This window comes from Poecile atricapillus, chromosome 26, assembly GCF_030490865.1.
Source record: "Poecile atricapillus isolate bPoeAtr1 chromosome 26, bPoeAtr1.hap1, whole genome shotgun sequence".
NCBI lineage: Eukaryota > Metazoa > Chordata > Aves > Passeriformes > Paridae > Poecile > Poecile atricapillus.
In genome coordinates this window covers 2,837,950-2,861,791 of record NC_081274.1, presented here as the reverse complement: position 1 = coordinate 2,861,791, position 23,842 = coordinate 2,837,950, and the positions used below count along the sequence as shown (strand labels likewise).

Below are 23,842 nucleotides of genomic sequence, written 5' to 3'. Positions count from 1 at the left end.
GATCCAGGTAGGACCATTGAGGGGAGAAAATGGAATGTTAGAAGGGCATCCTGGACAAAGGGATGATGACCCCAAAATATCTCTCAAGGGTCCCTTGGGAGCATGTGGAGGTCGTTTGCACATTCTCCCAGAGGGAATTAAGAACATGGACAACAAGGGGGACAACAAGGGAAACTGAGAAAGGATTTAGACAACAGGGGCTGGATGGGGTTGGTGTGCTGGGAAGGGATTGGCTGAAGGGGAGTGTGCAGGAATGTGCTTAAGGCAAGAAGCAGCAGGAGCAATCTATGGGGTAAAAAAAAGGATGATGGAAAAGAGGAGGAAGACAAAAAAAAACCTGAGGATTGGGATGTTTCACTGAAGGGTCTTATCCTCAGAATTTGCCAGCTGACTCAGATCCTTTGTATCCCAGTTTTCCAGGACAGGAAAAGAAGGAGGTGAGGATTTCAGGGGGTTTCTCTGAGCTGGGAGCGGCAGGAGCGGGCGCAGAGCTGCGGCACCGGGAGCACGGGCTGGGGGCCTGTGGGGAGCTGTGGGGCCGGGCCGGGGCTGTGGGGCAGCCGGGGCTCAGCGCCGGGCGCTGCCTGACCCCAGCACCCCCCGGGCAGGGCCGGCAGTGGCCCCCGGCCCCCAGGAGGCTGCGGGACGCCCCGGCCGCTGCCCGGCCCCGTGGAGCTGCCGGCCCTGCCCGCCGGGGGGGCCGCCTTTGGACACTGCGGCAGGACAGGGACCGGCTCTGGGATACGGGCTGGGGAGGGGAGCCTCAGCACAGCCAGCACCAGGAAGGAACAGCTCAGAAATGGGGATTAGACCTGCAAGGATCCACATCATCTTTTAAGCATTTTGTGCTGGGTCCCTGCAGAAAGGAAGGATTTTGCAGAAAGCTCAGCAGCTGCCACACGATGAGCACCCACAGGCACTGAGGGGGGCTGCAGCAGGGCCACAAGAAGCCCCTGCAGCACTTGCTCCTTGCAAAGGCTCAGCAGTTGAATGCAAGAAGGGATGAGCAAAAGGCCAAGCTGAAGGCAAAGGCCATGGCACACTTCCTACAGCCCCTGAGGGATCAAGCCCAGGGCCCAAGGGGGCCCCAGCACCCAGGGGACACCCTCGGCCACAAGCACCTGGCACAGGCATTGCCCTCCTGGCCAGGGGACAGCCCACCCAAACAGCCCCTGGCAAGGAATCAGCCTTCCAGCTGCAGGGCACAAGGACACTGCAAGCACAGACAGGAGCACCCTCAGCACCAGCAAGTCCAGCCCTTGATGGACACGGATTCTTAGCGGTCTCACAGCTCCCATTCCACCAGGGACCCACCACACTGCAGCCCTTGGGAACATCCAGGGTGGCTCTGGATCCAGAGGAGACCTTTCCTGATGGACACAGGGGCCTCTCCATCCACTCGGAATCTTACACCTAAAGGTGTTAGGGAATATTTTAATTATTAAGGCACTAAGTGGGAAAGATGAGTGGAAGTGTTTTATTCAGCCACTATTAGGAGATGTCGGGAGTGGGTTTGAAATGCAGGAGCTTTTATTTGCTCACAATTGTGATTGTAATTTACTGGGAAGGGATTTGATGGCTAAATGGGGAATGCATATTAATATTGCAAAAGGTGATACAGAGGCTGGTTCTGTTGTACCTCTGTGTCAAATGTCTGGCAGAGCCCAGGCTGAAGTGAACCCACAAGTGTGGGCAGCCCCAGGGAAATTGGCAAAATTAGATATGGAGCCTCTCCAAATTTCCCTCAAGCAACCAGGACAAGAGGTGTCGAAAAGCAATCCCCTGTTCCAAGGGAGGGAAGGAAGGGCTCACAGCCTGTCTCTGAGTCCTGCTCAAGGCACGGCTTGGGGAGCCAGGGATGGCTCCCTAGAATGCTCCTATCCTGCCAAACAAGAAATCCAATGGAATCCACAGAATGCTGCAGGACCCAAGAAGAAGAAATGAGATGATGAAACCGAGGCACCCCACACTCTCAGATCCTTACACCATCCTCAACCAGGTGCCCTCCTCACACTGCTGCCATTCACAACTTGATGCAAAAGATGCTTTCTGGGGATCTGCCCACTCCCAGAGGATGCAAACAGAATTCTGCCTTGGGCTGGCAACAAGAGGTAGAAGGGAAAATGCTCAAGACATGGACGGTCCTTCTGCAGGGATGCACGGAAGCACCGGCCTGACTGGGGCAAGCCTTGCAGGAAATATCAAAGGAATTGACCTCACCCCCAGGGACTGGCTTAATGCAGGATGTGGATGACTTGATCCAGTCAGGAGGACAAGGAGAAGAGGTAGAGGAAGTCTCTGTGAAATGGCTTCATTTTCAGGCAAAAAAGCAGCTTTGAGTATATGAAAAAAAATATGCAAATGGTGGAGAAAATGGTTAAATATTTGGGACCTATTTTGACAGAAGTTTTGTCTTGTATTAACCCTGAGAGGGTACAGGTAACCTCAGAAATAATGCTACCCAGGACTAAAAAGGAGCTGCAGCAATTCTTAGGATTAACAGGGAATTGTAGGAGCTGGATTGAGGATTCTCGCTTCTAGCCAGAACATTCTGTGAATTTTTTACCCCCAGATAGCCTCAATGTTATGGGTGGACATATGATACAAAACAAAACAAAATGAAAAAATAAAATGGTTGATGCCCCAGCCATGGCTCTTCCAGACTCAGAAATCTGAATTGCAAGGGAATATTAAACAGGCCACCCCTGAGCCTGCACTGAAGGCAACGCAGCAGCAGCCAGGGCTCCCCAGCGGGGGAAGCCCCTGGGCCTGCCCGCAGATCCTCTGCTCAAATCCTCGGCCTGGCCACCCTCCTTTGCCATCTCCAGCCACTGCGGGACAATCCTTGCTCTCACTCTTGCAGCTTCAGCCCTTTCTGTGCCTGCCCTCGCCACAGCTGCTGGGGAAGGCACCGGGACAATTCCACTCTGCCTCTGAATTACACTCACACTCTGCCCTGCCTGGGATTAGCTGCTGCCAAAATAGACCAACTTTAAAATAGCTTCAAATCTTATTTCTCTGGTCACACTAGGTTTGCCTTTGCCTTGGGGAAAGGAATTTTAAAGGGTTTTTTTTAAGGGATGTTCCACCACTCAGTAGAGATGAAATTTACACCTCAACAGACTGGGAATAGCACAAAAGATTCTCCCCCAGATAACAACCATCAAAACATCAACACCCAGCAGCAAACATCAACCAACATCTCCCCCAGACACTGCCCCAGGCACAGCTGGAGACACCTGGTCTGGAAAAGGCTGAGCAGGAAATCCAGGAGTGCCCACCTAATTCACATCACAGGCACAGAAATCCGGGTGCCACAGGAAACCAAATCCTAACAACTCCACACCTTCAAACCAATGAACATTAAACCAAGGGATTTCTATGGGTTCAGACTGTATATAGTTTAGGAAATATCCATTAAATTTACATTTCTTGGAATGATTTTCTCTGCACACCCAGCCAAAGTGAGGAAATAATGATTTCTGTTGCACATTCTGGCCAGACTCAAGTCATGCCTTGATTTTATATTGTTGGAGAGTTTTTATTCATCTCGCAGTTTTGGTGACAAGACTACACCATTATTATGCTTTTCTTTAATAATCCTACTTCTATATTGTTACTCAGACTGGTAGTGCTGGGCCAGGGTTGGGAGAATCAGTTTTTAGACTTAGGGCAAGAAGTAGAAAAAATCTTGATTGCTTTGGATTTTTTTGGGAATGTGTGTGCATGGCTGTTACGATGGCAAAATTTTGGTGTGCATTTTTGAATGTTCACATTTATGCCTCAGTTTTAAAAACTAAGAGTTTTAAAGGTGACCCCCTTAACTCGTAAAGAGATAGTATAGTATTTTTTTTTTCAAAAATGTCACTTTTGGAGTGGCCACATGTGAGTCATCCCATGGCTGCCCTGGAAGAGAAGTTTCCTTCCAGGCAGCCAGGAGAGAAGCTTTAGAAATGCAAATTAACACTCCTGGGACAAAGCCTGTACAATGGCTCAGGGGCTTCCTGCCTTGGGAGGAATTGGAATGATTCCCTCTGCCCCTCAGCCCAAGCTCTGCCTGCTTGCACAGATGGAATTTGCACAGTTAAAGGCACAGCCCATTGTGAGGATATCTGACTCTGCAGCAGAAATTGGTTAAGCTGCAAAGGAAAACAGAAGATGGGGAATGTTGTGAAAACTTCACTAAAACAAGTGGGGGGGAATCATCCCTGTTCCCACTCCAACATGTGCTGTCACTGTCTATGTTATATAGGGTGTATCAGACCACTGGGGTTTATTTGCTACCACAAGTTCAGGGAAATCAGCTGGGAATCCAAGTATGTGATGATTTAATGAGAGAAAAGCTGACAATTGATGCAGCCCTAGCTAAAGGGAGCGCCCAGAAATGAGGAAAAGATGAACAACCACCAGAACAAATCCTGCAACACCAAGGACCAGACCCTGGCAACCCTGATGAATTCATATCAGGTACCAGAGAAACCATTTATCATTTCAATGCGATAATTAGATTCCAGGATGTCATTGAAATAATAACCAACCAGACAGCTCCAGCTCCTGACCTTCCTCCCAACCAAACCAGTCAGGTGAGGAACACAACATTTCACCATGGGTTGGGGTCAGATTACCTTTTAGCAGAAAAAGGAGAGGTTTGGGGAAAGTTAAATGATTGAAACTACTGATGGAAAACAGATCAGCAAGGAAAAGGTGCAGAAACAGATAAAAAAAAAAAGGAAATAGCAAAGCAGCTCATGTACTTGCTCAAACGTGGAAAGGATGGGAATGGGACACGGTTTTGTGCTTCCCTCACAGATCATGGGTTAAACTAATGCTGTTTCTCCTCTCATGTGCTACAGGAAATCTCATCTTTTTACCATGCACCACACCTTGCTGTGTGCAGCTCATTCAGCAGCTGAGCAAGGGGATGCAGGTGGCAGCCAGGCCTCCTGAGCCACAAACGGCTACAAAAGGACAGAGAATGAGGGCACTGAGAGCAATCCCAAAACCAAAGAACACCCAGGAAGAAAAAACAGAGGCAATGAGTGAATCTGCTTGGAGATAGGGCCAGGGACTTGTACAATAGGAAACAATGGGAGAAATCACCAGTTACAGAAAATGTTACTAATTGACAAGGACTGCTGCTCAGACCAAGTCCCGCTACATTCCTCAACTTCCAGAAGAACAATTAACAGAGCCAGGAATTCTCCAGAAGCCCATCCGGCCGCGACCGTCTCCGCCGCTCACAACATCCCTCTGAGAGAGGTAAGGAGCTTTTCGCTCTGCTCTGGTGCCTGCCAATAAGACACAGCGAAAGCTTTGCACGGTTGGGCTGGAGGAATTCCTGGTGTTGCCCAGGCGCCGTCTGTCAGACAAGTGTGAAAGCGTTGCAGGTTGGGCAGCAGTGGTGTGTGGTGCATTGTAACTGTAACATGGAGAAGCTTAAAGGGATTTGAGGTGGCAATGCCCCTATACCATGTACTTCTCCTTTGGGGTGCTTATTAGCACATTGGAAACATGGAAACTTTAGGCAAGATTTATGTAAAGTTGATTGATTATTGTAATACATGGTGGCCAGGATATGACCTGGACAGTGGGGAAAAGTGGCCGAGAAATGGATCTTTGCAGTACAACACCATTGTACAGTTGATGTTGTTCTGTAAGCCAGAGGGAAAGTGGGATGAAGTTCCGTACGTTGATTTGTTTTTCTATTTGCGAGACAAGCCAGAATGGCAGGCTGAGTGTGGATTGATGGCAGTTAAGGCACGTGTGAGTGACAAATGTGAGCTTTGTGTAAAAGGAAAAAGTTGTTTAGAGCACCTGGCATTAAAAGAAAGTTTGTGTCAGGGGAAAGAGATGGATTTTGATTTACAAGTGGTTTCAGCAGAACCAAAAGAACCCAATTTTGTTTTGTCTGCCCCCACTTCACCCAATCCTATTTCACCTAACCCTATCTCGCCTAATCCCACTTCACCTTTTCCTCTTTATCCTCCTCTACCGCCTTCACCTGATCCTTCTTCTCCGGGAGAAAATCTAACTGTGGTACAAGGAAATGTGAAAAATGCTGGGGAGGAAGATAGCAGTAGTGGGGGTGATGATAATAAATCAGCGACACCGGTATCCCATCGGACTCGGTCACAGCTTGCTCCGGTTCTGGGTAGAATGGGAAAAGATTTGGGCAGACAAAGGCGGACTGTGATTGCCCCCTTGAGACAAGGAGTAGGAGTAGAAGGGCTGGTGTTTGTGGAAGTTCCTTTTTCACCCACAGACTTGATAATTTGGAAACAATCAGCTGGAACTTAGAGAGAAAATCCTGATAAAGTAGCAGGGGTGGTAAAAAGGATTATGAAAACTCAGAATCCAGATTGGGATGATATACAAGTAATACTGGAGAATTTAATGGACTCTACTGAGAAAGAGATGGTGCTTAGAGCAGCCAAGGAGAAGGTGAGAGATGATCTCAGAACTGGGGTGGTGACGGCGACTTTAGATGAGAACTTTCCAACCGAGGATCCAGGGTGGGATCCCAATGCCTTTGGGGACATGCGGAGGCTGAAGAGATCAAGAGTGGCTCCAGACAGGGGTTTGGAATGCTGTACCTAAGGCTATGAATTGGTCTAAATTGTATGAGGTAAGACAGGAAAAGAAAGAATCCCCTGCTGCATTTTTGGAAAGGCTTAAGGAGGCAGCAAGAAAGTATACAGATCTTCAACCAGAAACAGAACAGCGAATGTTCAGCTTGTGTTCATTTTTCTTGGGCAGTCGCAGGATGGTATTAGGAGAAAATTGCAGAAGTCAGAAGGAGAAGATTTAAGGAATTTGAATCAATTACTTGAAGTGGCTTGGAAAGTATACAATAACAGGGAAAAGGAAGCTAGTAAAAAGCAGCAGCAACGTCTTTTGGCAGTGATCCAAGGAAGAGGGAATCCAGGTTTCAGAGGTCACAGCAGAGGTGGTCATGGCCTGGGGTGGGGCGGACTTGGCAGAGGACGAGGGGGATGGGTTTTGCCAAGATTGGGGTTAAATCAATGTGATTATTGTAGACAAGAGGGGCACTGGAAAAATGAATGCCCAAATTGGTTTAACCAGGGCAATCAGTTCAATCAGAATCAAGATGCTTCCAAATTAATGGTGCTGAAGGAGTACAGCAGCTGACTAGAATCAGAACAAAAACCAATACAAGAACCTTTAGTAACTATACAATTGGGAGATAAAGAAGTAAAATTTCTGGTGGATACGGGGGCTACATATTCTGTGCTAAATGATCTGAAAGGGCAAACTGGAGACAAAACAGCAACAATAGTTGGAGTCACAGGGAAGGAAGAGAATTGACCATTCCTGCAACCCCTGGATTTGTGTTTTGGAAACAAAGTGTTAACACATGAATTTTTAGATATGCCTGAGTGTCCAATTCCACCTTGAGGATGAGATTTATTAGCAAAACTTGATGCAGTGATAACTTTTGAAAACGGGGAGCTTTTCGTGAAAATACCTGAATCAAAGACAGGACAAATCTTAATGATAAAAGAAAAACCAGTCCCTGCTATCCCTCAGGAAGTAGAGGATGCAGCAATTCCCTCTGTATGGGAAACAGACATACCAGGAAAATCTAAGTTGGCACAACCAGTACATGTAGAACGAAAAGAAGGAGCAAAAGCTGTCCAGGTTAAACAGTATCCCATAAAGCCAGAAGCACGGCAAGGAATAGTAAAGATTATTGAAAAGTTTTTGAAGTACCAAATTTCAGAAGAATGTGAATCAGAACTGAATACACCAATACTTCCAGTGAAGAAACCAAATAGTGAGTACAGACTAGTACAGGATTTAAGAGCAATAAATGGAATAACTAAAGATATTTACCCAGTGGTAGCTAATCCTTGCACATTGTTGACATCTGTGAAAGAGAAATAGAAATGGTTTACTCTAAGTGATTTAAAAGATGCCTTTTTCTGCATACCCTGTGACAAAGAAAGTAGGAAACTGTTTGTCTTTGAATGGCAAAATCCAGACAATGGAAGGAAAACTCAGCTCACCTGGACACGACTCCCACAAGGATACAAGAACAGTCCAACCCTATTTGGAAGCCAGCTGGTGAAGGAGCTGGAGATTTGGACCGAAAACGGGCAAGATCTGAGGGAGCAATACCTGCTGTTACAGTATGTTGATGATATACTGACAGCTACAGAAAACAACCTGCATAAAGGTAACAATTGAAATTTTAAATCAGCTGGGAATGGGAGGATAAAAGGTGTCTAAAGGAAAGGCACAAATTGCCCAGTAGGCTCTGATTTACCTGGGATGTGAAATCTCACAAGGACAGTGTAAGCTGGGTACTAATCGTATTCAAGCCATTTGTGCCATTCCAGAACCCCAGAACCTACATGAGCTACGAGATTTCCTCAGGATGACAGAGTGGTGCTGCCTGTGGATCATGGACTATGGACTAATTGCAAAACCCCTGTATGAAGCCCAGAAGACACAACCGCTTACCTGGGGCAAACCACAGAAGGAGGCCTTCCTCAGACTGAAGGAGGCATTGACAACAGCTCCCGCGTTAGGATTGCCTGATCTATCCAAAGATTTTCAGCTGTTTGTGCATGGAAGATCACACCCAGCACTGGGAGTGCTGACCCAACATTTGGGAAGCTGGAAAAGGCTGGTAGGCTGCTTTTCCAAACAACTTGACAACGTGAGTGCCGGATGGCCTTCATGCCTGCGGGCAGCTGCAGCCACTGTGATGCTGATCCAAGAAGCCAGGAAACTCACGATGGGTAGACACACAGATGTCTATGTGCCACACATGGTGACCACTGTTTTAGAACAAAAGGGGGCCATTGGCTATCTCCAAGCAGGATGATGAAATTCCAGGTAATCCGAACCAAGCAGGATGATGTCACACTAAAGACAGCTAACCTTTCAAATCCAGCTTTGTTCCTTACCAGCAAACACATCTGCCCAACGAGCAGAACTGTTTGCTTTAACCAGGGCATTAGAGATGAGTGAAGGGAACAAAGTAAATATCTGGACTGATTCAAAACATGCTTTTGGAATGGTGCATGTACACAGGGCACTGGGGAAAGAAAGAGGACTGCTGTCTTCTCAAGGCACACACATTAAACATCAAGATGCAGTCCTGCAATTAATAAAAGCAGTACAAAAGCCTGAGCAAGTAACATTCATGCACTGCAAAGCTCACCAATCAGGAAGCTCCAAAATTCATGAGGGAAATGGGAAAGCAGACTGGACAGCCCGACAAGCTGCTCAAGAAGTGCAAACTGCAATGGCATTGATACCTTTAAAAACTAATGTATCTCAATTCAATTTACCTCCAGAACCAAAACACTCAGAAAATGAGAAATTGGGACACTCAACTGAATGCACAGAAGAATTCAGAAGGGTGGTATGTGACTACACAGGGACAAGTAGTGGTACCCCCCTTGATAATGAGAGAAGTTCTACAAATTAAACATAACAAATGTCATTGGAGTGCAGAGACATTGGTGAAATTGATAAAACAAAGTTTAATTTCAGTACAGATGTCAACAATGGCAAAATCAGTAATGTCAAAATGTGAAATTTGCTTAAAGAACAATCCAGTGGCTAGATGACAGGCACAATTAGGGAAAACCAGGAGATTATTGGCAAGTAGATTTTGTAGAATTACCAAGAACTCGAGGATACAAATATCTATTGGTAGGGCTTGACACATTTTCAGGATGGCCAGAAGCTCTTCCCTGTTGCACAAATCAAGCAAAGGAGACAGTCAAGTGGTTACTGCAAGAAATCATTCCAAGATTTGGGGTGCCTCTAGGAATATCATCAGATAGGGGCCCACATTTCACAGCCACAGTAGTGAGGGAGGTGAGTAGGTTACTGGGAATAGCTTGGCATCTCCATACACCATGGAGACCCCAATCCAGTGGACAGGTAGAGAGGATGAATCAGACATGGAAGAGGCAAATCAGCAAAATATGCCAAGAGGCTAAATTGCAGCAGCCACAAGCTTTACCAATAGCACTGCTGAGGATTCGGATAAAGTCTAGAAGCGGGATGTCAGTCAGTCCTTATGAGATATTGTATGGGAAACCATATGAATCCCCTGAACCTAATCCAAATGTACCTGTTACAGGGAAGCAAGAGGTGTAGAATTATGTTCTGTCTCTTGGAAAAGCTCAAGCTCAACTTCGGAGCACCCTTGTGTGGAACAGGCCGCTGACTCTTGAGAATCCAGTTCATGACATCCCCCCGGGAGATGAAGTGTACGTTAAAAGCTGGAAGGAAGAACCATTAAAAGAAAGGTGGAATGGACCCTATCAGGTACTGTTAACTACCTTGACAGCAGTCAAAGGAGCTGGACTGGATCCCTGCATACATTACACCAGAGTGAAGAAGGTTTCCCCTGCACTGTGGACTGCACAAACTGTAGGGCCAACAAAGCTGCAGATAAAGCGGGTTTGATTGTTTCAAAAGTCTAGGTTGCTAGTGACTGTAATGGTGATTATTTTACGGCCTTCACTGCCATCAGTTGGAATCAAAGTTACCTTGGGATGTGAAATGCAAAAGGATCAGCTGACAACTCTTCATTTTAGAATGAAGAGGGATGTGGGGGTGCAGCCAGAAACACAAGTGATAAAAGTCTCTAATACTATTCAGGCAGAAAATGGGATGATTTGATTAATTAAAGATTTTGCCAACATGCAAAACAGCAGCAAAATAACTGCCTGTCTGCCAATGACAAAGGCAGCAGGAGACCAAATAAATTGGGGAATTATAACATCAAAATTACCTGAAATACAAAAGAATAAAAATGAAAATGTGAGCTGTGTATTGCAAATAGATTACGAGTACCCAAATAAGACAGTGTTTGAAAATGATGTGAAGCCAAAGTATTCATCTAGATGGGATTGTCATGAAAATGGAGGAAAGTATGAACCAAAACTAGGCTGGTATGGAAGATTAGGGAATTATGGATGGTGTTATGAAAAGATAGGAAAGGTTATTAAAGAAAAGATTCCAGTATCGAAGTGGAAGTGTGAAGGACAGGAAGGAAAAGATCGGGCTGAAGCTTGGGACAGTGCATGGTCAGTGAGTGTGCTTCAGAAATTCCAATCTATGGCAGATAGCCCTTGGTGCATTAAGTGGGAAGGCTCTGAAAGTGAAACAGATCCAGGGGTATGGAACAGTGCAACCAGAAGTAGAATGGAGGCAGACAAAGTGAATTGGTGGGTATGGAAAAAAACTTAGGACTGTACTTCTGATGATGAAGAAATAAAACAAATGCCAACACTAGTGGTAGCTCTGCAAATTGGATGTGCCTGCAGAGGAATCAAACATAAACAAAGTGAAATAAATGACAAGATAGGACAAGTGATCCAAAAGGTAATATGTAGCACAAGTACAATTCAGAGTCCAGGCCAATTTGGATGGGCAGCAAGCGATGGCACCTGGACAACACATCTGCCTGTAGGTGAAAAAGTAAAAGAGATTACTTTAGGCCTCCCCACCTTATGCCCAATTTGGAAAAGGTCCCCATTCAAGGGAGAACATGAACTTCTGCAAATAAGGATGATACGAGAAGATCAGGAAAACAAATCTGAAGATGAAGAAAGATGGCAGGAACCCTCCAGTAGTGTAAAATTTGAGTGGGCCCTGGAATCCTTGTTTGCTCCAATAGCAAATTATAACAATAGAAAGATGTTGTACAAACTTACAGGTCAGTAGAAAGATTGGCAAGAGTTACCAAAGAGGGATTTAGAGAGCTAAATGTACAATTACAAGCCACAACTAAAATGACCCTGCAAAACAGATTGGCTTTAGATATGTTATTGTTGAAAGAACACGGAGTATGTGGGTACCTAAAAGGACAAATTGATCACTGCTGCATCCACAGCCCAAATGGAACTGCAGATGTAGAACATGACATTAATCAATTAAAACAAATAGAACATGAACCACAGAAAGAGAGGGAAGGTCTGACCACAAGTTGATTAGATAAAATTTTGAAGGGTTAGGATGGAATGTGAGCTCTTGGATCAAAACTATTCTTGAGACTAGTTTTAATATTAATTAATATTACTTTATTATTAATATTAATATTAATAATTAATAATCCTACTAATTGTGTTTTTAGCAATCTGGTTAATCTGTGCAGTTCTGAAAGGAGAGATAAAGAAAAGAGTATCCTGGAACCAGAAGATAATAAAGGCGCTGACACGGGACAGAGATCCACATCTGCATTTGTCATCTCCAAGTCCTCAAGAGTGTAACAACGCTTACGACAACTGTGGATTCCAAGATGAACATCAAGTATAAACTCAGAAAAAGGACTGCATATAGTGAAAGCATTACACTTATTATAGTAAAGTGAATTACTTTCAAAGTGGGGAAATATGTTACTATGGGGTTAAATGTTTCTGAAAATGTTTCTTAAAATCATGTAGAGGTAGGCCACAAGAATGCTTGGTATTAGGGATGGTCTAGCAAGCTGAAATGTTTACAGTAACGGGAACTGGTACTTGGGGTCTCCAAGATACCCACCCAGAGATAAGATTTGTACATGTTCGTGCAAGGATGAGCTAACTCTCATGAAGCAATATAGATAAAGTTAATGAAGCAATATTGATAAGGTTATAGTGATTACTGCTACAGCTGAAATTGTAGAAATATGTGCATTTTGGACAAAGACGATGGAGCTAGATTTGGGATGCTGATACCCCCAATTCCCCCACGCTTCAATAAAGCACCTGCATATAACCAGTCTGTGATTATGTGTGTTCCTGAACGCTAACAAAGACAGATCAAAAACTTCCAAAACACCAGAAATCTGATATGCCCCCAAAATACAAAAATTCAGCCCCCACAAAAAAACAAAACTCCAACATTCATCCCAATAAAGCTCAGAAACTCCAAGATTCAGCCCCGTGAAAATCGTGGATCTCCCTGCCCGGGCACTCGCTGCATGCGGGGGTGAGGGGGGCAATGAGGCCGGGCCGGAGCAGGGGGTGCCTGAGAGAGGCCCCGAGCCCGGGGGAAGCCCCTGCAGAGCCATGGAAGTGGCTCCTGGCCGGACTCGGGGATCCCCCTGGCGATCCCCGCTGGAGCAGCCTGGTCCTGAGGGACTCTGGCCCCTGGCAGGGACCCCAGGCTGCAGCAGGACAAGGATTCCTGTCCCTCAGGGGGAGGCACTGACATGACCTGACTGTGACCCCCATCCCTGTGCCTCTGGGCGGGGAGGGGGACGGAGAGGGGCACAAAGTTAAGCCCGGGAAGGAGGGACAGCTGGGGGGAAGATGGATTTCCGGAGGAATTAAATTGCTTCTCGTTTTCTTGTTCTGACACGTTGGACAATAAATTCAATTTAATTTCCCCAAGTCAGGTGTGCTGTGCCCGTGACCAAGGATTGAACTGTCCCCACCCTCATCCAGACCCCCGAGCCTTTCCTTGTGTGTTCTGCTCCCCGCCCGTGACAGGAAGGAGAGTCACAGAGTTTTGGCCTCGCTCCGGCATGCCCTGCTCCATCCCGGACTCACTCCCAGCTCGCAGCGCCCTCAGCTCCCGGGCACCCCGAGCTCCCGGCGCTTCAGCGCAGCGGCGCTTCCTTGGCCTCCTGCCCGGGCCGGGCCCAGCGCCGGGGCCGCTCCTCAGCCCAGGCTGCCGAGAAATGGCGGAGCTCAGCCCAAGGCAGGCGAGTCCGTGCCGTGTGCAGAGCCCGCCGCTGGCTGCGATTGGCTGCTTCTGCCGTCACTCGTGGCTCTGGCGCGCGCTGATTGGGCAGAGCGGGGACAAGCCCGGCCCCGCTGGCGCCCCCAGGGCGGCCGTGGGGCAGGAGAGCCGCCATTGCCGGAGCGTCTGTGCGGGCCCGGCAGCGGCGGCAGCAGCGGCCGGAGCCCGGTGAGGCGGCGGCGGAGCTCGGAGGCGGCCCCAGCGCAGCGTCCCGGGCACAGCGCAGCCACCTCCGGCCTCCCGACACGAAGCGGGACGAGCCAGCGCTGCTCCGCCACCGCCTCCTGCCGAGGCCCCAGCGGCAAGGAGACCGCGGGCAGCCGCTCCCGCAGCGCCCTCAGCCCAGGGCCAACACGGGCCGGCCACGGCACAAGCCACCCGCCACAGCCCCCTGCCGCCCCCTCCCGGGCCCGCAGCGAGCCCCGAGCCCCCGCAGAACCGAGCGCGGCTCCCACCTGCGATGGCCGGGGCCGCCTCCGAGCTCCGCCGCCGCCTCACCGGTTGTGATCAATGAAATTACAACTTTGACAACCAGGTCCGTTGGGTTAATGGCAGTTTAATTAAAAATAAATACAGTTTAGTAAATTGAATAGTAATTTAGTATAAAAGAATACAGTTTAGTAAAATAATATAATTTAGGAAAAAATTACAAATTATATATATAATTTGCCAGGAATTAAGTATGATTAAAGAATAAGCAAAACCAACCGGGGTACGGGTTCCTCACCCTGCCTCATGTACAAAACAATGCACTTCAAGCTAAACTGATATAGTGTATGCTTATACATATTAATTACTACTTCCTGTAAATTTCCACCTATTTCAAATTTTTCTGACTTTACGTCACTTTTCATCACGGCACATGCGTCACTTGTTGTTAGGGGGTCTTCAGTCTTCTTTTGGGGGTCTTCTGGCGAAGGCTTCTCCTCTTCCCCATTGTCCTTTGGATAACCTTACAGGTTTGTGTGTGCGTACTAAGCGTTGTGTTAGGTTACTCTACTAATTAGTCTGATATTTACTGGTTTTTAGGCCCAATGCTTAAAGTCGTTCTAATTTTGTCCATCTCAAGGCCGTTTTGGTCATGAGACATCACTTATCTTCTAAACTACATCCTGTACCTTAATTTTAATTTTAATGCAAAGGGGTACATCTGCCTCATAACACTGATTCTTTTGGTTGCTTCTAATAATAACTTTCCGAATAGTTACAATTTAGTCAGCACAAATCAATTCCATTTATTTTAGTGACCCATTTCTCTTTTTTATTACCTTTATTCATGCTTTTTTTAAAAAAAAAAAAACCAAACAAACTTGAATCTTATTTTTTTTATCTTCTCAATAATTTCATTTCTTGCATTTACTTTATTTTCATTTCTAATTTTTAAACTTTTTCCATGCTGTATCAAGCTTTTTGCACTCTCTTTCAAATTTAGTTAACTTTTTTTTGAGCTATTATAGTTTCTTTTCGTTCAGTATTCCTTGAATTACTGAACGGATTAGTCTAATAAGGCATGAAATTATACAAAATAGAAACAATAATATAAAACACTATACCATAAATTTTAACTTTTTCCACTAAGTGCTTTTAAAAAGGTTATCTCACTAATCAGTCTTCAAAATAAAATTCTATTTTTGAACTGGTACATGTGCTACATTTTTAATATCTTTAGCAATTTTTGTCATGGCTCTTCTATAATCATTTATCTTTATACAACACTCAGATTTGTTAAACTTTCTACAAACTCCCCCTTCTTCAGCTAACAAATAGTCCAGGGCAATTCTGTTTTCATAAACAAATGCTCACATTTGTGAATGTTGCTTGGCCAGCAGCTTTAGGGCAGTAGAGGTGTGGTTTGAAACAACTTTAACTACTGTCTGCAGCTTTATGAACTGATTCAATAGATAGATTTGGTTTCTGTATCTCTAAGATCCATCTGCAGCTCAAGTGGCTGGGTCATCTCTCTGCAGGCCATTTGTCTTCATTTCTGGTTTCTTCTTGCTTTTGGAAAGTCAAGGTTCAAGTCTCTTTTATTGTTCTTTAATGTTTCATAAAGTGGTGTTCTTAACATATTGCTCCTGGACCTCGGTATAACGAAGAAGGAGGGTCATATAACTCTTAAGATACAGGTTCTTTTTCACTTTTGAGGTAATTCACTGTATGCTCTTTACTCACAAATTTAATATATTCTATCAGGGGCTTTCCATTTGTTACTTGTTGTACCTGGTTGTTCCAAATAGAATTTTAGGTCACTTATGGATTGGTAAGGGTTAGCTCCAGAACTTTTATACCAGCACAAATCAACATGGTTATCCTACAATTAGTTTCTTTTTGTCATTCTCTAATATCCAGCAGGAGTTTTTGGTGGCCAGGTGTTAGTATTGTTATCTGATACAAACTGTTTTAATTATTTGATGATTCAAAATTTATCTTCCAGGTTATTTTAATGTCTTGGAAGTTTGAGTAAGATTTCATTTTAAAAATTGGTCTGGAGCTAGACTCTCACTTTCCCACAGCTATTTTTTAGCTATTTTAAGTCTTTCACAAATTTAACATTTAAATAATTTTAGTTCTGTAACTACTTCTTGCATTTAACTTACAAAAATATTTTAGTTAAGGTTGGCCAATCTCAGTTGCTATACTGCTGTTTCAACTGTTCACACTACTTATTAATTTTCTCTAATTCTTTCCCTGAGATTTTTTTATACTTTTATAAAATTACTGTGATTGTAACAGGCAGCATTAACATATGGATGTGCCACAAACATAGATTTTATCTTGTTTTTGTATTTGTCACATTTGTTTGCATTTGTCACATGGATCAGAATTATTGTGATTTTGTTTTTGCATAGTTTGTTTGCTCATTGTTTGCTTTTGTGCTGCTTGTTTTAATATCGCTTGTTTCTTTCTTATTCTTTTCATTCTGTCCCATCCTGCTTTATGGTTTTGGCCAGTTGCCAAGGGTATCTTAATGAACACAGTGAAAATAATCCTCAGGAGTTTTCACTCTCTACCTTCCTCAAGGCCCCTTGGGCTGCAGCCAAGGGCCGAGGTGCCGCTCTTCTTGGTAGCAAAGTTTATACCCTGGGGTCTGGTCACTGACACGTTTGGTCTCACTGCTACCCTTGGCCTCATAAGGTTCCTATGAGCCACTTCAACTCTGCTTGTTTCAAGGATGGCACAGATTTCACAGCACTGTCTTATCTCTCTCTCTCTCTTAGTCAGTTATATTTTTTTTCTTTTAATTTAAACTACTAAAGCTCCAGAGATGTGCCAACTACAATAAAAGTTACTTTTTACACAACTTCAGTTAGCAATTTATTAATAAAGCTTTAATTAACAGGGGGTTCTTCTAGAAAAAATTTTGCTGTTAAATAAATAAAACATTTAGTCAAAACCATTTATATTTACTATACAAAATATTGGAAAACAAACATATTTTAAAAATACGGAAATATAAGTTTCTGTGAAAAAAAACCTGCTACATGTTTTTAACACTTATAATGCACATAACACAACTGTAACACACCATTTAGATACTATATATTCATAAAATGTGTTTGTGCTTCACAGACTCTGAGCAAGGCAGAATTTGTCTTTTGAATGTGTAAATATAATAAACCAAACCAAAATAATGCCAGGTTGTAACAAATGGTCAGTTGTGTTATATGTTAGAGTTCACTTGGCACAGCCAGCACTGCACACTTTTCAGTTAAATGGGATTTAGGTAGTGCTGCTGTTTCTATTTCCAGCAAAATATCTTTAGGTGAAGGAACAGTTTTACCTCTTTTTTTTTTTTTTTTTTTTTTTTTTTTTTTTTTTTTCTGCTACTTATTAGTTTGTAAAGGATACAACAGATTATTGAAAGACCCCCAAGCTGTTCACCAGTCTTCACAGAAGTAATTGTGAATGCCAGTTTATTTCTATCTTTAGCACACTTTTATAGGGTTCTACAGGGTTTGCAGGCAGAGTGAGCTACTATTGGCTAACACACACAGTTTACATTTTTTCTCTTACACACAGGGATATTGTTTTGCTTTACTCTCTCTTCTGCATGAAGGTTTCAAGGACTTTAGCCCTTAATATCACGACTTATTTCAAAGGCTGGTTTGTGCATACAGGCCTTTACTAATATATAAAATATAGCAACAATAGATAACTCTCGCTTTCTTGTGTTTTAGTAATAAATTTATCTTTCCCCCACCCCGGGGAAGCTGCAGGGTAGCATAGTCGCTCTCTTGATTAAAAGGTTCTTTTGAATTTACATACTGATTTAAAGCTTAACAAATCCAGTTTTAAACGATCCAAACTTTGGCCAATTCAAATTATATTTTCGGATCATTTTCTTTGTCTATTTAAACATACAATAATTAATCATTTTCTGCTTGTTTTTCCTCTCCGGGATTCCCATGTATCCCAAAATCATAACATCATCCTCAGTGGACTGTCCTGAGGAATGCTCCCCTCCTGAGAAACCCCCTCACGGTTCTCAGATATTCCGGGCTCCTGCGAATTCCCCTTATAATTCCCAGCCCCTGGGTTCAAGGACTTACTGTCCCTTGAACCCATCTCTGGCAGCAACCAAGCAAGAAATCTCCGGTACCAGGAGAATCTTGATCCCCCTCACTCACTCCGTGCTTCAACTTCCCCCCTCCCTCAATATTACTCTGTTGCTCTATCCCGTCTTTTGCCAACTACTCGCTTCCTGTCTAATTTCCTCTCTTTCTCAATTTCTTTTACCCCTCTTCGACTACTCATTTCTGGCTACTTCTCTTCCCAATCCCTCTCAGCTACGTACTAAAGTTCCCAACTATTTTCTCTTTTTAAAGGAAGTTGAACCTGACTCGATCACTCTCCTCCTGAGTCACTTCACTCAGCGATCAGATCGCTCCCTTCTCCCCGAGGACTTTCCCGTGGGTTTTAAGATTGGGACTCTCCCTCCCGTCCCTGCCGGGGATTTTCACTCGTTCTTCTCTTTCCCTTCCCTCCTTTCCCGGCCGGTCTCCTCGCGGAGAGCCGAAAACGCGGTACGGCCGGAGGTCTGCACTCCCTTTGTGGCTCCGGGCTGCCCAGCCCCGTCTCAGCCACTGCACACACACACACAGGCACACAGCTCCCCCCTGCCCAGCCCCGTGGGACTCACACACTCCGTTTGCCCAGCGCTTCTTGTGCACAAGACGTTTTACAGGCACCTTTATCTCTGGCCGCCACTCTACGGGAGCTCTTCTGCACGCTTCCTACAGCCAGTTTCTTCTGCTTATGCTTTATCCTAAGTGGAACTTCTATTTCCAAGGGAGCACGATCTAACCTTGGCACCACCTTGAAAAATTGGTGGGGAGCTCCTTCCCATCATTAGCCGTTCCTCCCCTAGATCGGAGTTCCTGGGTTTTGGCACCAAATTGTTATAAATGACTTTCAAATTTCCAAACAATCAATCTAATTAATTGATAATATACTTTAATAAATTGGATACAAAATAATAAAAGAATACAATTTAGTAAAAGAATACAATTTTGTAAGAAAGATACAATTATATATATATATATATATATATATATATATATATACACATACATATATATGTGTGAATACAATTGGCCAGTGGTTACAAATGGTTAAGGCATAAGCAAAACTGACCGGGGTACGGGGGGGGCTTCTCACTCCACCTCACGTACAGAACAAAGCACTTCAAGCTAAACTTATATACTGTGTGCTTACACATATTCATTAATGTTTCTCGTATGTTTCCTCCTATTTCCGATTTTTTTGACTTTACGTCACTTTCCTTCAAGGCACATGCATCATTTGTTGTTAGGGGGTCTTCAGTCTTCTTTTGGGGGTCTTTTGGTGAAGGCTTCTCCTCTTCCTCATTGTCCTTTGGATAACCTTACAGGTTTGTGTGTGCGTACTAAGCGTTGTGTTATGTTACTCTACTCATTAGTCTGATATTTACTGATTTTTAGGCCCAATGCTTAAAGTGGTTTTAATTTTGTCCATCTCAAGGCCGTTTTGGTCATGAGACATCACTTATCTTCTAAACTACATCCTGTACCTCAATTTTAACATGTAACATCTGCAAAGGGGTACATCTGCCTTATAACACTGATTCCATTGGTTGCTTCTAATAATAACATTCCGAATAGTTACAATTTAGTCAGCATGAATCAATTCCATTTATTACACAACCTCCCGGGCCCGCAGCGAGCCCCGAGCCCCCGCAGAACCGAGCGCGGCTCCCACCTGCGATGGCCGGGGCCGCCTCCGAGCTCCGCCGCCGCCTCACCGGGCTCCGGCCGCTGCTGCCGCCGCTGCCGGGCCCGCACAGACGCTCCGGCAATGGCGGCTCTCCTGCCCCACGGCCGCCCTGGGGGCGCCAGCGGGGCCGGGCTTGTCCCCGCTCTGCCCAATCAGCGCGCGCCAGAGCCACGAGTGACGGCAGAAGCAGCCAATCGCAGCCAGCGGCGGGCTCTGCACACGGCACGGCCTCGCCTGCCTTGGGCTGAGCTCCGCCATTTCTCGTTAGCCTGGGCTGAGGAGCGGCCCCGGCGCTGGGCCCGGCCCGGGCAGGAGGCCAAGGAAGCGCCGCTGCGCTGAAGCGCCGGGAGCTCGGGGTGCCCGGGAGCTGAGGACGCTGCGAGCTGGGAGTGAGTCCGGGATGGAGCAGGGCTATGCCGGAGCGAGGCCAAAACTCTGTGACTCTGCTTCCTGCCCCGAGCGGGGAGCCGAACACACAAGGAAAGGCTCGGGGGTCTGGATGAGGGTGGGGACAGTTCAATCCTTGGTCACAGGCACAGCACACCTGATTTGGAGAAATTAATTGAATTTATTATCCAACATGTCAGAGCAAGAAAATGAGAAGTAATTCCTCCGGAAATCCATCTTCCCCCCCGCTCTCCCTCCTTCCCGGGCTTAACTTTGTGCCCCTCTCCGTCCCCCTCCCCGCCCAGAGGCACAGGGATGGGGGTCACAGTCAGGTCATGTCAGTGCCTCCCCCTGAGGGACAGGAATCCTTGTCCTGCTGCAGCCTGGGGTCCCTGCCAGGGGCCAGAGTCCCTCAGGACCAGGCTGCTCCAGCGGGGATCGCCAGGGGGATCCCCGAGTCCGGCCAGGAGCCACTTCCATGGCTCTGCAGGGGCTTCCCCCGGGCTCGGGGCCTCTCTCAGGCACCCCCTGCTCCGGCCCGGCCTCATTGCCCCCCTCACCCCCCCATGCAGCGAGTGCCCGGGCAGGGAGATGCACGATTTCCACGGGGCTGAATCTTGGAGTTTCTGAGCTTTATTGGGCTGAATGTCGGTGGTTTTTGTGGTTTTTTTTGTGGGGGCAGAATCTTTCTGTTTTGGGGGGGATATCAGATTTTTGGTGTTTTGGAAGTTTTTCATCTGTCTTTGTTAGCGTTCAGGAGCACACATAATTGTAGATTGACTGTATGCAGGTGTTTTATTGAAGCATGGGTGAACTAGGGGTATCAGCAACCCAAATCTAGCTCCATCGTCTTTGTCCAAAGTGCACATACAATTTCAGCTGTAGCAGTAATCACTATAACAACCTTATCAATATTACTTCATGAATAAATCTTCATTAATTTTATCTATATTCCTTCATGAGACTTAACTCATCCTTGCACAAACATGTCTGAATCTTATCTCTGGGTGGGTATCTTGGTGACCCCAAGTACCAGTTCCCATTACCGTAAACATTTCAGCTTGCTAGACCATCCCTAATACCAAGCATTCTTGTGGCCTACCTCTACATGATTTTAAGAAACATTTTCAAAAACATTTAACCCCATAGTAACATATTTCCCCCCTTTGAAAATATTTCACTTTACTATAAGTGTAATGCTTTCACTATATACAGTCCTTTTTCTGTGTTTATACTTGATGTTCATCTTCGAATCCACAGTTGTCGTGAGCGTTGTTACACTCGGAGGACTTGGAGATGACAAATGTGGATGTGGATCTCTGTCCCGTGTCAGCGCCTTTATTATCTTCTGGTTCCAGGATACTCTTTTCTTTATCTCTCCTTTCAGAACTGCACAGATTAACCAGATTGCTAAGAACACAATTAGTACGATTATCAGACTCTCAGGAATAGTTTTGTTCCTAAGCCTTCAAAAATTTTATCTACCCAACTTGTGGTCAGATCTTCCCTCTCTTTCTGTGGTTCATGGTCTATTTGTTTTAATGGATTAATGTCATGTTCTACATCTGCAGTTCCATTTGGGATGTGGATGCAGCAGTGATCAATTTGTCCTTTTAGGTACCCACATACTCCGTGTTCTTTCAACAATAACATATCTAAAGCCAATCTGTTTTGCAGGGTCATTTTAGTTGTGGCTTGTAATTGTACATTTAGCTCTCTAAATCCCTCTTTGGTAACTCTTGCCAATCTTTCTACCTGACCTGTAAGTTTGTACAACATCTTTCTATTATTATAATTTGCTATTGGACCAAACAAGGATTCCAGAGCCCACTCAAATTTTACACTGCTGGAGGGTTCCAGACATCTTTCTTTATCTTCAATTTTGTTTTCCTGAACTTCTCGTCTCGTCCTTATTTGCAGAAGTTCAGCTCTCCCTTGAATGGGGACCTTTTCCAAATTGGGCATAAGGTCTAAAGTAATCTCTTTTACTTTTTCACCTACAGGCAGATGTGTTGTCCAGGTGCCATCGCTTGCTGCCCATCCAAATTGGCCTGGACTCTGAATTGTACTTGTGCTACATATTACCTTTTGGATCACTTGTCCTGTCTTGTCATTTATTTCACCTTGTTTATGTTTGATTCTTCTGCAGGCACATCCAATTTGCAGAGCTACCACGAGTGTTGGCATTTGTTTTATTTCTTCATCATCAGAAGTACAGTCCTAAGTTTTGTTCCATACCCACCAATTCACTTTGTCTGCCTCCATTCTACTACTGGTTGCAGTGTTCCATACCCCTGGATCTGTTTCATTTTCAGAGCCTTCCCACTTAATGCACCAAGGGCTATCTGGCATAGATTGGAATTTCTGAAGCACACTCACTGACCATGCACTGTCCCAAGCTTCAGCCCGATCTTTTCCTTCCTGTCCTTCACACTTCCACTTTGATACTGGAATCTTTTCTTTAATAACCTTTGCTATCTTTTCATAACAGCATCCATAATTCCCTAATCCCCCATACCAGCCTAGTTTTGGTTCATACTTTCCTCCATTTTCATGACAATCCCATATAGATGAATACTTTGGCTTCACAGCATTTTCAAACACTGTCTTATTTGGGTACTCGTAATCTATTTGCAATACACAGCTCACATTTTCATTTTTATTCTTTTGTATTTCAGGAAATTTTGATGTTATAATTCTTTAATTTATTGGGTCTCCTGCTGCCTTTGGTATTGGCAGACAGGCAGTTATTTTGCTGCTGTTTTGCATGTTGGCAAAATCTTTAATTAATGCAATCATCCCATTTTCTGCCTGAATAGTATTAGAGACTTTTATCACTTGTGTTTCTGGCTGCACCCCCACATCCCTCTTCATTCTCAAATGAAGAGTTGTCAGCTGATCCTTTTGCATTTCACATCCCAAGGTAACAGTGATTCCAACTGATGGCCCTAAAGGCCATAAAATAATCACCATTGCAGTCACCAGCAACCTAGACATTTGAAACAATCAAACCCGCTTTATCTGCAGCTTTGTTGGCCCCACAGTTTGTGCAGTCCACAGTGCAGGGAAAATCTTCTTCACTCTGGTGTAATGTATGCAGGGATCCAGTCCAGCTCCTTTGACTGCTGTCAAGGTAGTTAACAGTACCTGATAGGGTCCATTCCACCTTTCTTTTAATGGTTCTTCGTTCCAGTTTTTAACGTACACTTCATCTCCCGGGGGGATGTCATGAACTGGATTCTCAAGAGTCAGCGGCCTATTCCACACAAGGGTGCTCTGAAGTCGAGCTCGAGCTTTTCCAAGAGACAGAACATAATTCTACACCTCTTGCTTCCCTGTAACATGTACATTTGGATTAGGTTGAGGGGATTCATATGGTTTCCCATCCAATATCTCATAAGGACTGACTGACATCCCGCTTCTAGGCTTTATCCGAATCCTCAGCAGTGCTATTGGTAAAGCTTGTGGCTGCTGCAATTTAGCCTCT

General features: G+C 45.0%; 1 pseudogene; it reads left to right on the top strand.

Moving 5' to 3' along the window:
- Window positions 1-23,842, top strand: part of LOC131588521 (zinc finger protein 850-like) — a 497,145-nt pseudogene that overhangs the window by 466,310 nt on the left and 6,993 nt on the right.